The sequence below is a fragment of the Nannospalax galili genome, unplaced genomic scaffold (assembly GCF_000622305.1).
Source record: "Nannospalax galili isolate Female #2095 unplaced genomic scaffold, S.galili_v1.0 scaffold9, whole genome shotgun sequence".
Taxonomy (NCBI): Eukaryota; Metazoa; Chordata; class Mammalia; order Rodentia; family Spalacidae; genus Nannospalax; species Nannospalax galili.
The window spans coordinates 8,026,297-8,036,569 of NW_008360332.1; the positions used below are offsets into that span (position 1 = coordinate 8,026,297).

The following is a 10,273-nucleotide window of genomic DNA, read 5'->3' on the forward strand; positions in this document are numbered from 1 at the left end:
TTAAACAAGATAGAAATTCTTTAGTCACACACAAAATAAGTCATAGCAGTCCACATTCTATTGAATCTTCTACTGACAACAACTGTTTGTAATGGAAACAAACAAACAAAAAGCATTCTCAAAAAATTTTTTCAAGTGTCTAGATAGATGGCTCAGTGGTTAGGAGCACAGGCTGCTCTTCCAGAAGACCCAGGTTTGTTTCCCAGCACCCATATGGCAACTCTCAGTAACTCCAGTTCCAGGGCATCCTATCCCCTTTTCTGACCTCCATGGTCAATAAACATACATGATACACTTACAGACATGCAGGCAAAACACTCATACACATAAAATAAAAATAAATCAAAATTTTTTTTCAAGATTAACTTCTTTGATCTATCTTCTGAAAAGTATTATATGTTACATACATTTTAAAAATATAGGCTCAAGCCAGGCATGGTGGCACATGGCTTTAGTCTCAGCACTTAGGAGGCAGAGGCAGGTAGATCTCTGTAAGATTGAAGCCAGTCTTGTCTATACATCAGTTCAAGGTCAGGCCAGCTGGGGCTACAAGGAGGCCCTGACTTATAAAGACCAAAACTGTATCTATTTGTATAGATAGATATAGATATAGATAAAGACTCTGTGCTAGATAGTTTTTTTATGAAGTTGACACATCTTGGTTGAGGGAGCCTCCTCAGTTGGAGAATTGCCTCCACTGGACTGGCCTGTGACCATATCTGTGGGGCATTTTCTTGATTGTTGAGTGAGGTGGGCAGGCCTAGCCCAGTGTGGGTGGTGCGACCCCTGGGCAGGTTGATACCTTTGTGTATAAGAAAACAGGCTGAAAGCTGGGCATGGTGGTGCAGGCCTTTAGTCCCAGCACTTGGGAGGCAGAGGCAGGTGGATCTCTGTGAGTTCGAAGACAGCTTGGTCTACATAGTGAGTTCCAGGCCAGCTGGGGCTACAGGGAGACCTTGTCTCAAAAAGACCCCCGCCCCCCAAAAAATGCAGGCTGAGTATGGGTCAGGGGAGCAAGTCAGTAAGCAGTGTTCCTCCATGGCCTGTGCTCTAGCCCCTGCCTGCTTCCAGGTTCCTTCCCTGAGTTCCTATCTTGGGCTCCCAAAGCAATGAACTGTGACCTGGGAGATGTAAGTGGAATAAACCCTTTTCTCCCCAAGTTGGTATTTGTCAAACTGTTTTGTCACAGCAATTGAAAAGAATTAGAACAGACTTGATATAGGGCTGGAGAGACTGTTCAGAGATTAAGAGCACTTGCTGTTCTAGAGAATCAGGGCGACTCTAGCTCTGTTGCCCTCTTCCAGTATTCACAGGCATTACACACACACCAATGAACATATCAGCAATCAAAATACTTGCACAAATATATATATATCTTAAAAAAAATAGAGACTCAATAGCTGAATGGTCTGACATTAAATACCAAAGTTGTCCCTTTCTGAAACTGCCACCTGGGGCAAATTACTTTTTCATGCTTCAATTTTCTAAGGAATGGAGCACCCCCAAAACACTTTCTGATTCTTTCACCACAAGAAATGATCCACTAACACTGGGCTCCCTAGTGCTGTGCTACAATTCCCTTATAGACCTTTTCTTACTCTATTTTGTGTCACCAAGCCCAGATTCACATGTTACTTAATTTAACCCCTAAAACATTCCTTTTAGAACATACTTCTGTCTTTATTTCACAGTTAGGGAAACTGAGGCTGAGAGAGGGGTTAAACTGAGAAAAAAATCTGTTGCTGCCAAAAGAGTTTACAATAAAGTAAGGAGATAAATTATGTTAAGATTAGCTAAAACAATGCAGGTAGTATACACTAACAATGACTCAGATAAGGTGAAAGAAAATATAATGCCTTCCAGGAAAGATGCTTTGGGAAAGTTTTACAGGTAAGGCTGCCCCAAGCCTGGACTGGCAAGCATGGGATACTGTCATTATTTGGAGACAGGCTGTGGTTTCAGTGCAACAGCCAGTTTTTCCTGTAGTCAGGTAGGTTCAGGGACATTTCATTCCCCACTGAAACCCTGGAAGACTAGACTATACTTGCAGTTTTACAAAATAAACTCATACAAACAGAGCTTAATGAGTGAAATTTTGTAATAGCTTCAAAGTCTTTAGAATTAATGAAATGAAAGGCAAATACTACTGTTTTACAGTATCAAAATTATGCAAATATTTTGGTCTCGATTCAAATTCCTGAGTCAAGCAGACATATAAATACCCTCCTTGCATGGCCATTATCTTCAGTGCAGTGTGCGCAAACAAACGCGATGCTAGGTCTGAAGGCTACTCTGTTCTTAACCCTGCATCTCTTGCAGGGGGTGAGAAGCTCAATGGTAAATCTGAATAACAATGGATATGAGGGCATGGTCATTGCAGTTAACCCCAGTGTACCAGAAGACGAAAAGCTCATCCAAAGCATCAAGGTAAGAAGAAATGTTATTAGCCTCATATTTTTTCATTACGTTTACCTAGGCATCTAAACACATTCTCTCTCTCTCTCTCTCTCTCTCTCTCTCTCTCTCTCACACACACACACACACACACACACGCACACACACACACATACACACACGCAAGAAAATAAAGTTATAACCACCCAGAGCTGTTTTGACAATATTCATGATATATGCAGTATTAACTACACTGTCAAGATTAATATCTGCTTGGTTTTATATTTTTATTATATATTAATAAAATCTCTTAATAAAATATTAACTACCTAAGGTGGAAGATTTTAGAGCAAGTGGAGAAATGTTCTTACTTATCTTCATGAAGTTATTTTTACAAAGTAATGACACAGCTAATTTACATTTAAGCCTTAGCACATCATTATCTTCCAATTTTCCAGTTGTTCATATTTGCTCAACTCTGGAAAACTTATAAATCCTATGTATCTTATCTTAAAGAAAACATTCAAATTTTTGAAATTGATTTGTTTCTAAGTTTGTTTGTACTAATTGTTCCAGTTTCTTTTCAATTGCTGTGACAAAATACTCTGACCAATACCAACTTGGGGAGAAAAGAGTTTATTCAGCTTACATCTCCTGGGTCACAGTTCATTACTTTGGGAGCCCAAGGCAGGAACTCAGGGAAGGAACCTGGAGGTAGGGGCTAGAGCACAGGTCATGGAGGAACGCTGCTTACTTGCTTGCTCCTTTAACTCTTGCTCAGCCTGCTTTCATACACACCTGACAACCTGCCCGGGGGTGGCACCACCCACAGTGGGCTGGGCCCTCCCATATCACCTGTGACAAAATACTCTGACCAATACCAACTTGGGGAGAAAAGAGTTTATTCAGCTTACATCTCCTGGGTCACAGTTCATTACTTTGGGAGCCCAAGGCAGGAACTCAGGGAAGGAACCTGGAGGTAGGGGCTAGAGCACAGGTCATGGAGGAACGCTGCTTACTTACTTGCTCCTTTAACTCTTGCTCAGCCTGCTTTCATACATACCTGACAACCTGCCTGGGGGTGGCACCACCCACAGTGGGCTGGGCCCTCCCATATCACTCAAAAATCAAGAAAATGCCCCACAGACATGACCACAGACCAGTCCAATGGAGGAAATTCCCCCAGTCGAAGCTCCCTCTACCCAGGTGTGTCAAGTTGACAACTAAAGCTATCCAGCACACTAATAGAATATTTTGTACATAGCACTTTAATATATAGTTATTAGCTCCTCTTGTTGTCCTCTTAAGATATTTAAGAGCGAAGGTTTTCACTCTTCTATAAATGAAATTGTCAATTTTTAGAGTCATACAGTAAGTGGCAGGCCAAAATCAATTGGTAAAACCTTTATTAGCGCTTGGTAAAACCTGGTCTTTTATGAACATATTCTATTTAGAGAGGCTATATCTCAAAATAAATACAACAAAAATAATTCTAATTAATATCAAGTATAATAATCTACCTAACACTAAACTCCCAATTTGTTTAAACAAGCCAATTGTAAGAAAATTGATTATATAAACAACTTGTCAAAAGACTCCTAAGCCTAGTCACTTTTGAATCTCACCCCACACCTTCATTCCCATCAGCCTATACTGCTACCTGGAGAGGCGGACAGACAAAAATCAGAATTGACTTTGAAGATATGGAAATGAGTTTACAGATTGGAGAGATATAGTAAAATGTACCCCTTTTTTCAGTTAATTTGTACAAAAATATTGGGGAGAAAGGAGCTTCAGCTTATTTCTTCTAGTTTGTGTACAGACTTTTATGCTCATTTTGCTGTGAAACTGCTACCACAATGTACTTTTAATCTTGTCAGGAAATAGTAACCAAAGCTTCTACTTACCTGTTTGAAGCCACCAAAGGAAGATTTTATTTCAGGAATGTAAGCCTTTTAATTCCAACAACCTGGAAGTCAAAATCTGAGTACTTGATGCCGGAACAAGAATCACATGACAATGTAGGGATCCCATCCAGTTCCTAATCTGTTTCCTGTGCCTTTTACAAATGAATAATTAAAAGTTTTTGATAATAACTAATCATCAAGTTAGCAATTAAATTGGTAGCACAACATTTCTTTTTATTGTATGTGTAATCTATGTGTGTGTACATGTCCACATATACATGCATATGTCTGTGAGACTGTGTACCCGTGTGTGTATGTAGACATGTGGCAGCCAGAGGCCAACACTGTCTTACTCTACTGCTATTATATTATGCTATTATATTATTATTATTATTATTATTATTATTATTATTATTATTATTATTGAGACAGGATCCCTCACTGAACCTGAAGCTCACCAAGTCAGCTAAGTGGGCTGTAGAGCCTTCTCCTGTTAACACTTGTCTCCACCCTCCATCACTGGGATTACAGACGTGTGTCACCACACCCTACTTTTATGTAGGTGTTGGGATCCAAACTCGGGTCCTCATGCTTGCACAGGAAACACTTAACACGCTGAGCCATCTATCCCACTCCAGCTCTTCTTAATGGAGAAGAAAAGGACCTTATTTTTTAAACATTTTGCTTCTTGGGATCTATTTGTTCTTCTGTGTTTCAGGCAGATGTCATAGTTGCAGACCCTCATCTGAAATATGGAGATGACCCCTACACACTCCAATATGGACAATGTGGGGACAAAAGACAATACATACACTTTACTCCAAAAATTCCTATTGACGGATAATTTGCCTATCTATGGACCCTGAGGTATTTATTTTATACTTTTTAATTTCCAATGGGGGGAAGTATAACACTATCATAAATGCAATTTTTAAAGATTTTAAGAAGAGAAAAAGTAAGCATTATGTAAATGCTTACTTTGAAAATATACTATTTACATTCAACCTATTTGTATATTCAGGTTTGAAAATAAAATGAGTCACTTAGTGAGACTAACATATTTGAACTTTCTTGAGCAATTAGAATTTTTTGAGCTAAAGAGTTCCTTAACTCAGTTTGAAATATGGACAAAAAGATTTAAAATAGTAGAAAATCTTATTCAAATACATTAGCTACAGCTTTATAAATGGCAATGTTCTCTCACAGGCAGAGTTTTTGTCTACGAGTGGGCTCTTCTCCAGTGGGGAGTGTTCGATGAGTATAATGTGGACCGGCCCTTCTACATGTCCACAAGGAACACTATTGAAGCAACAAGGTACCACTGTATTACAAATCTGTTCTTAAAACGTTTTTCTTATGACTCTTCAGGGTTCTGTATAGGTTAGCAAAGGCTGTGTCAAGTGGTTCTGTGCTCATGCAATCAATTACGATATTCAAACTGCCATCAAATATAAATGTGTATCAAATCAATTCTGGTGATACCACTTTCAGGTGAAGGTCAGGAAGGAATTGGGACCCACTTCAGTATCACAGGAATTTTCCAACATGGTTTACTAGAAGAATAAAAACAAAATACCTAAACCCCAACACATCAGAGAATTGGAATTCAATCCTATGCACTTTAAAAGTTTACTTTTTATACTTTTATTTTCCATACACATTTCCATCTAGATTCTGCCTATGAGATGTCATATTTGTCTTCCTTTTCTTCCCCTTACCTTCTCTTACTCCTGTTTCCCATTCTACCCACATTTTTACAAACAGAACTTTTTAAAGTGAATCCACTTCCTGAAACAGATTTCTAGAGCTTCATGACAAATATATTTTACTTTCAAATTGATGAAAACTCTATTTCTCATAAAGGTAAATGAATAGATTGATTTTTTTAAGACATACAATGCTGGAAGTAGATCTAATCAAGTCTTAACTATCACCTTATATGATGTTTAAGACTTTTAAAAATATTTTATTATTTATTTATTTATTTGTAAGACAGGGTCTCCCTGTAGCCCCAGCTGGCCTGGAATGCACTATGTAGACCAGACTGGCCTTGAACTCACAGATTCACCTGCCTCTGCCTCCCAAGTGCTGGGATTAAAGGTGTGTGCCACCAAACCTGGTCCCTATTTTTAACTTTTTTTATTTTTATTTTTTTATATTTTTATTTATTATTTTTATTTTATGTGTATGCATGTATTGCCTGCATGTAGATAAGTACACCGTGTCGTGCAATGCGCACGGAGGACAGAAGAGGCTGTCAGATCCCCTGGAACTGGAGTTATGGACAGTTGTTAGCTGCCATGTGGGTGCTGGGATTCGAACCCGGGTCTTCTGCAAGAACAACCAGTGTTCTTAACTGCTGAGCCATCTCTCCAACCCCCCATTTTTTATTTTTATGTTTGTGAGTATATTTAGTCTGCATACACCCATGTCATGCTGTGCCCAGGGAGATCAGAAGAGGGCACTGGATTCCCTTGAAACTGGAGTTATGGATGATCGTTAGCCACCATGTGGGTGCAGGGAATCAAACTTGGGTCCTCTGCAAAAGCAGCCAGTGCTCTTAACCACTGAGTCATCTCTTCAGTCCCAGTGTTTAAGACTTTAAATTAAAAATAACAAGCACTTAGAATATTTCAAGAGTATTGAGGATAGAAATCAATGCCATGGGGAAATAAACCTTTGAGAGAAAATGGTGATAGAAGAGGGGTGCTAGAGAAATACTTGTCCCTGTCCCCTCTGTGGTGTTTTCTTGGTCTGCAGAGCTGCCTGGAACCTTTCATACAGGCTGAGCTACTCTCAGATCTGAATTCTCACTCCCACTTTCCCACCACAAAATTATCCTTTGCCCAGACAATACCTATTCAACATTTAAATTTTTCTTTTCTAGATAGCTTTCTTCTCCTCCTAGTTCAGGTTAGATACCCTGGGGTGAGCTCCTGGGCCAACCTGTGTGCACTTCTCTCAGACTTCTATCAGCCATCCCTATCTGTGGATCTGATTTTTTTTTTTCCTTCAATCCACTTTTGTATCCTTGAAGACTATGATTTTTTAAATCTTCTGATAGGCAAAAAAGTTAAAACTAAGCTATTATCAAGCAATAAATATTTGATAAACTGAGGAAGAATGAATGGGCTTCCTATAATCAATTATAAAGGGGGTTTTAGTAAAAACAAATCTCTAAAACAGCATTCATTGAGTTCCTACAGAGTGCCAGGCATTTTAAGTTCCACCATGTGTAAGTTCAACTTTGGGGCTAACTTCAGAGCTAATTCTTTTGGAAGGCACTGCTTGTCATCTCCCTTATCTTTGCAATAAAACAGACCTATGAAAATGAACTATGAAGTTTAATGATGGAAATTCATTCTTCATATAAATAGAAATGGCTTACAGTCTTTCACTCATACTCTTCTTCCCATTCCCTGCCAGCTACTTCACAATTATCTTAATCAAGAAACCCAAATGGTTCATTTGAGTATTAAAACATTTCAATAATGGTTTATTTTTATTTCTTCCTTCAGTCTAGCTCACTTGCTCTAAATGAAAACAGCAAAACATTATGAATTTAAAGCAATGTGTATCATACACATGGAAATTTAAAAGAAATTTAAGCATAATTTTGACTCTCCCCATCTCATTAAAAACAATTCCTCTGTAACTCTTAACTCATGTAATCTTTACATCTCTGTAAGTTAGGAATTACTATTTTTAATTCATGGTAACATACAGTAGATTTATTGGTTGTATTAGTGAGTGATGAATGTTTAATGAGTTTGCGCTAAAAATACTTTTTAGCAGGGAAACTGGCTCACTCAGTAAAGTGCTTACTTGCCAAGGGCAAGGACCTGAATATGATCCCCAGAAATCATCCAAAAATGCCAGTGATGATGGCCCACACTTGTAACCTCAGTCTTAGAGAGATAGAGAGCAAAACTGGTACATTCCAAGCCAAGGAGAGACCCTGTCTCAAAGAAGGTGAATGTATGTCATTCCTGACGGTGATACCCAAGGCTGTCCTCCACATACATGCACACACACATGCCTGTATATACATGCCCCCACACATGAACACGCATACACAAACATACACGCACTCATTAAAAATAATAGTAATAGCCAGACATGGTGGCACATGCTTTTAATTCCAGCACTTGGGAGGCAGAGACAGGCGAACCATTGTGAGATCAAAAACAGTCTGAGATGGTCTACATAGCAAGCTTCAAGCCAAGTGGTGCTATATAGTGAAACCTTGCTTTTTAAAAAAAAATAAGAAGAAAGGTTTAAAAACAATTTCTACTGAAATCATCAGTGAGTATGGGGTAAAGCATTGTATCTGCTCTTGCCAAAATGAGGTTTTTGGTACATGACCAAGAGCAGTTATTACTCAGAGAGATTTTAGGATGTCAGCTTGCCTAGGTCCAACTCCTAGTACTGAAAAATAGAAGAATTTTAAAAGGAAAATACTCATGTAATTTTGGCTGAGGATGTGGCTGTGTTGCAGAGTGCTTGCTTAGCATGCACAGGCCTTGGTTTCAAGACCCAACACCGAAAAAAGAAAGCTAATTCTTTTTTCATAGATGTTCCACTGACATTACGGGCACAAATGTGGTCAACGAATGCCAGAAAGGCAGTTGTATGACGCAGCAATGCCGGCCTGACTCACAGACAGGGCTGTATGAACCCAGATGTATGTTTATTCCAGACAAATTCCAGACTTCCTGGAACTCCATAATGTTCATGCAAAATCTCAATTCTGTAAGTACTTTCTGTTTCTTGTCTCACAAAGGAATCCCTTGAGAAAAATTAACTAGAGAAGCTGCATTTTTCCACCGTGTGTATTTATGTGTACTAGCAGAGTGGAAAGAATTATTCTCTGGTCCATGTCAGACTCTGTCTGGAAGTTATCTTACCCTTCTTACGAACCTGTTTCTTTGCCTCAGATGTAGCACTGTGCCCTTTTCAGTGGAGTCATGTAGTAAGGTCTGAGAATATCTCCCCACTCATTGATACTTGATGGACTTGTATCTAAGAATAGCAACCTGATTTTTAATTCTTCTCCCAAGCATTATTCATATTACTTTTCTAAACTAACCTACAATGTAGCTTTCAACAGTCTACATTTTCCATTATTTTCTCACTAAACTTCCCAAACTATTATAAAATATTATTATAAAATATCTTATTGTCTCTATAGAACAGAATTAAGAACAAAAAGTTCAGAGTTACTATTTAGCTTAAAATGTGGTTTAAATGTGTGAAGTCTGATGAGTAGCAACAAGTGTGTTGGAGTCAGATGGACTTACTACAGAAATCCAACGTGCCATTTTCAAGCTCTCACAGAACAGAAAGCAGTAAGGACATTGATGAGAGTTTGTTTTTCCTAATTTTCTAAATACCATTTGGGTGAGTGGAGACTGACAAGTTTCTGGCATATTCTAAGGGACATGAAGTTCTGTGTAGAGGCAAAGGACACACACTGAAGAAGACACAGGAATGGGATTGAGACAAGAAACAAGCACCTACAAAGCCATAGTGTTTACTTCACCCTCACCTGCCCCTTGTTTTTAGACTAGTGATGAGATATCTGCTTAATTCTTCCAGGAATGTAAGTATACTATTGTGAAGGCAAGGATGGAAAGACATGAGTGATTGAGGCAGGGGAGACAGTGGGAAGACCACAGCAGCAGGCAGATAAGAGGCTTGATTCAAAGAAGGTGGCAGTGGTAGGGAAATAGAGACCAGGCTTGACAGGCAACAGCTAGAAGTGATGTGAGCACTGCTTTGTTTACAGTCTGTATTTTCTCCCATCCAGCACAACCCTATTTGGGAAATTTAAATCAGAGTCATATCAGAAACAAAGCAAACTCTTAAAATATAGATACAAGGTAATCAAACTTAATAATTTACTTCTTTTAAATCTGTGCATAGATCTATCTTCAAAATTGGTTGTTAGGGGGTGTTAAAATAATGAAATG

At 38.7% G+C, this 10,273-nt stretch overlaps 1 pseudogene; it reads left to right on the forward strand.

Moving 5' to 3' along the window:
• Positions 1 to 2,271: 2,271 nt before the first annotated feature.
• The window catches only part of LOC103728137, a 24,653-nt pseudogene continuing 16,651 nt past the window's right edge, over positions 2,272 to 10,273 (forward strand).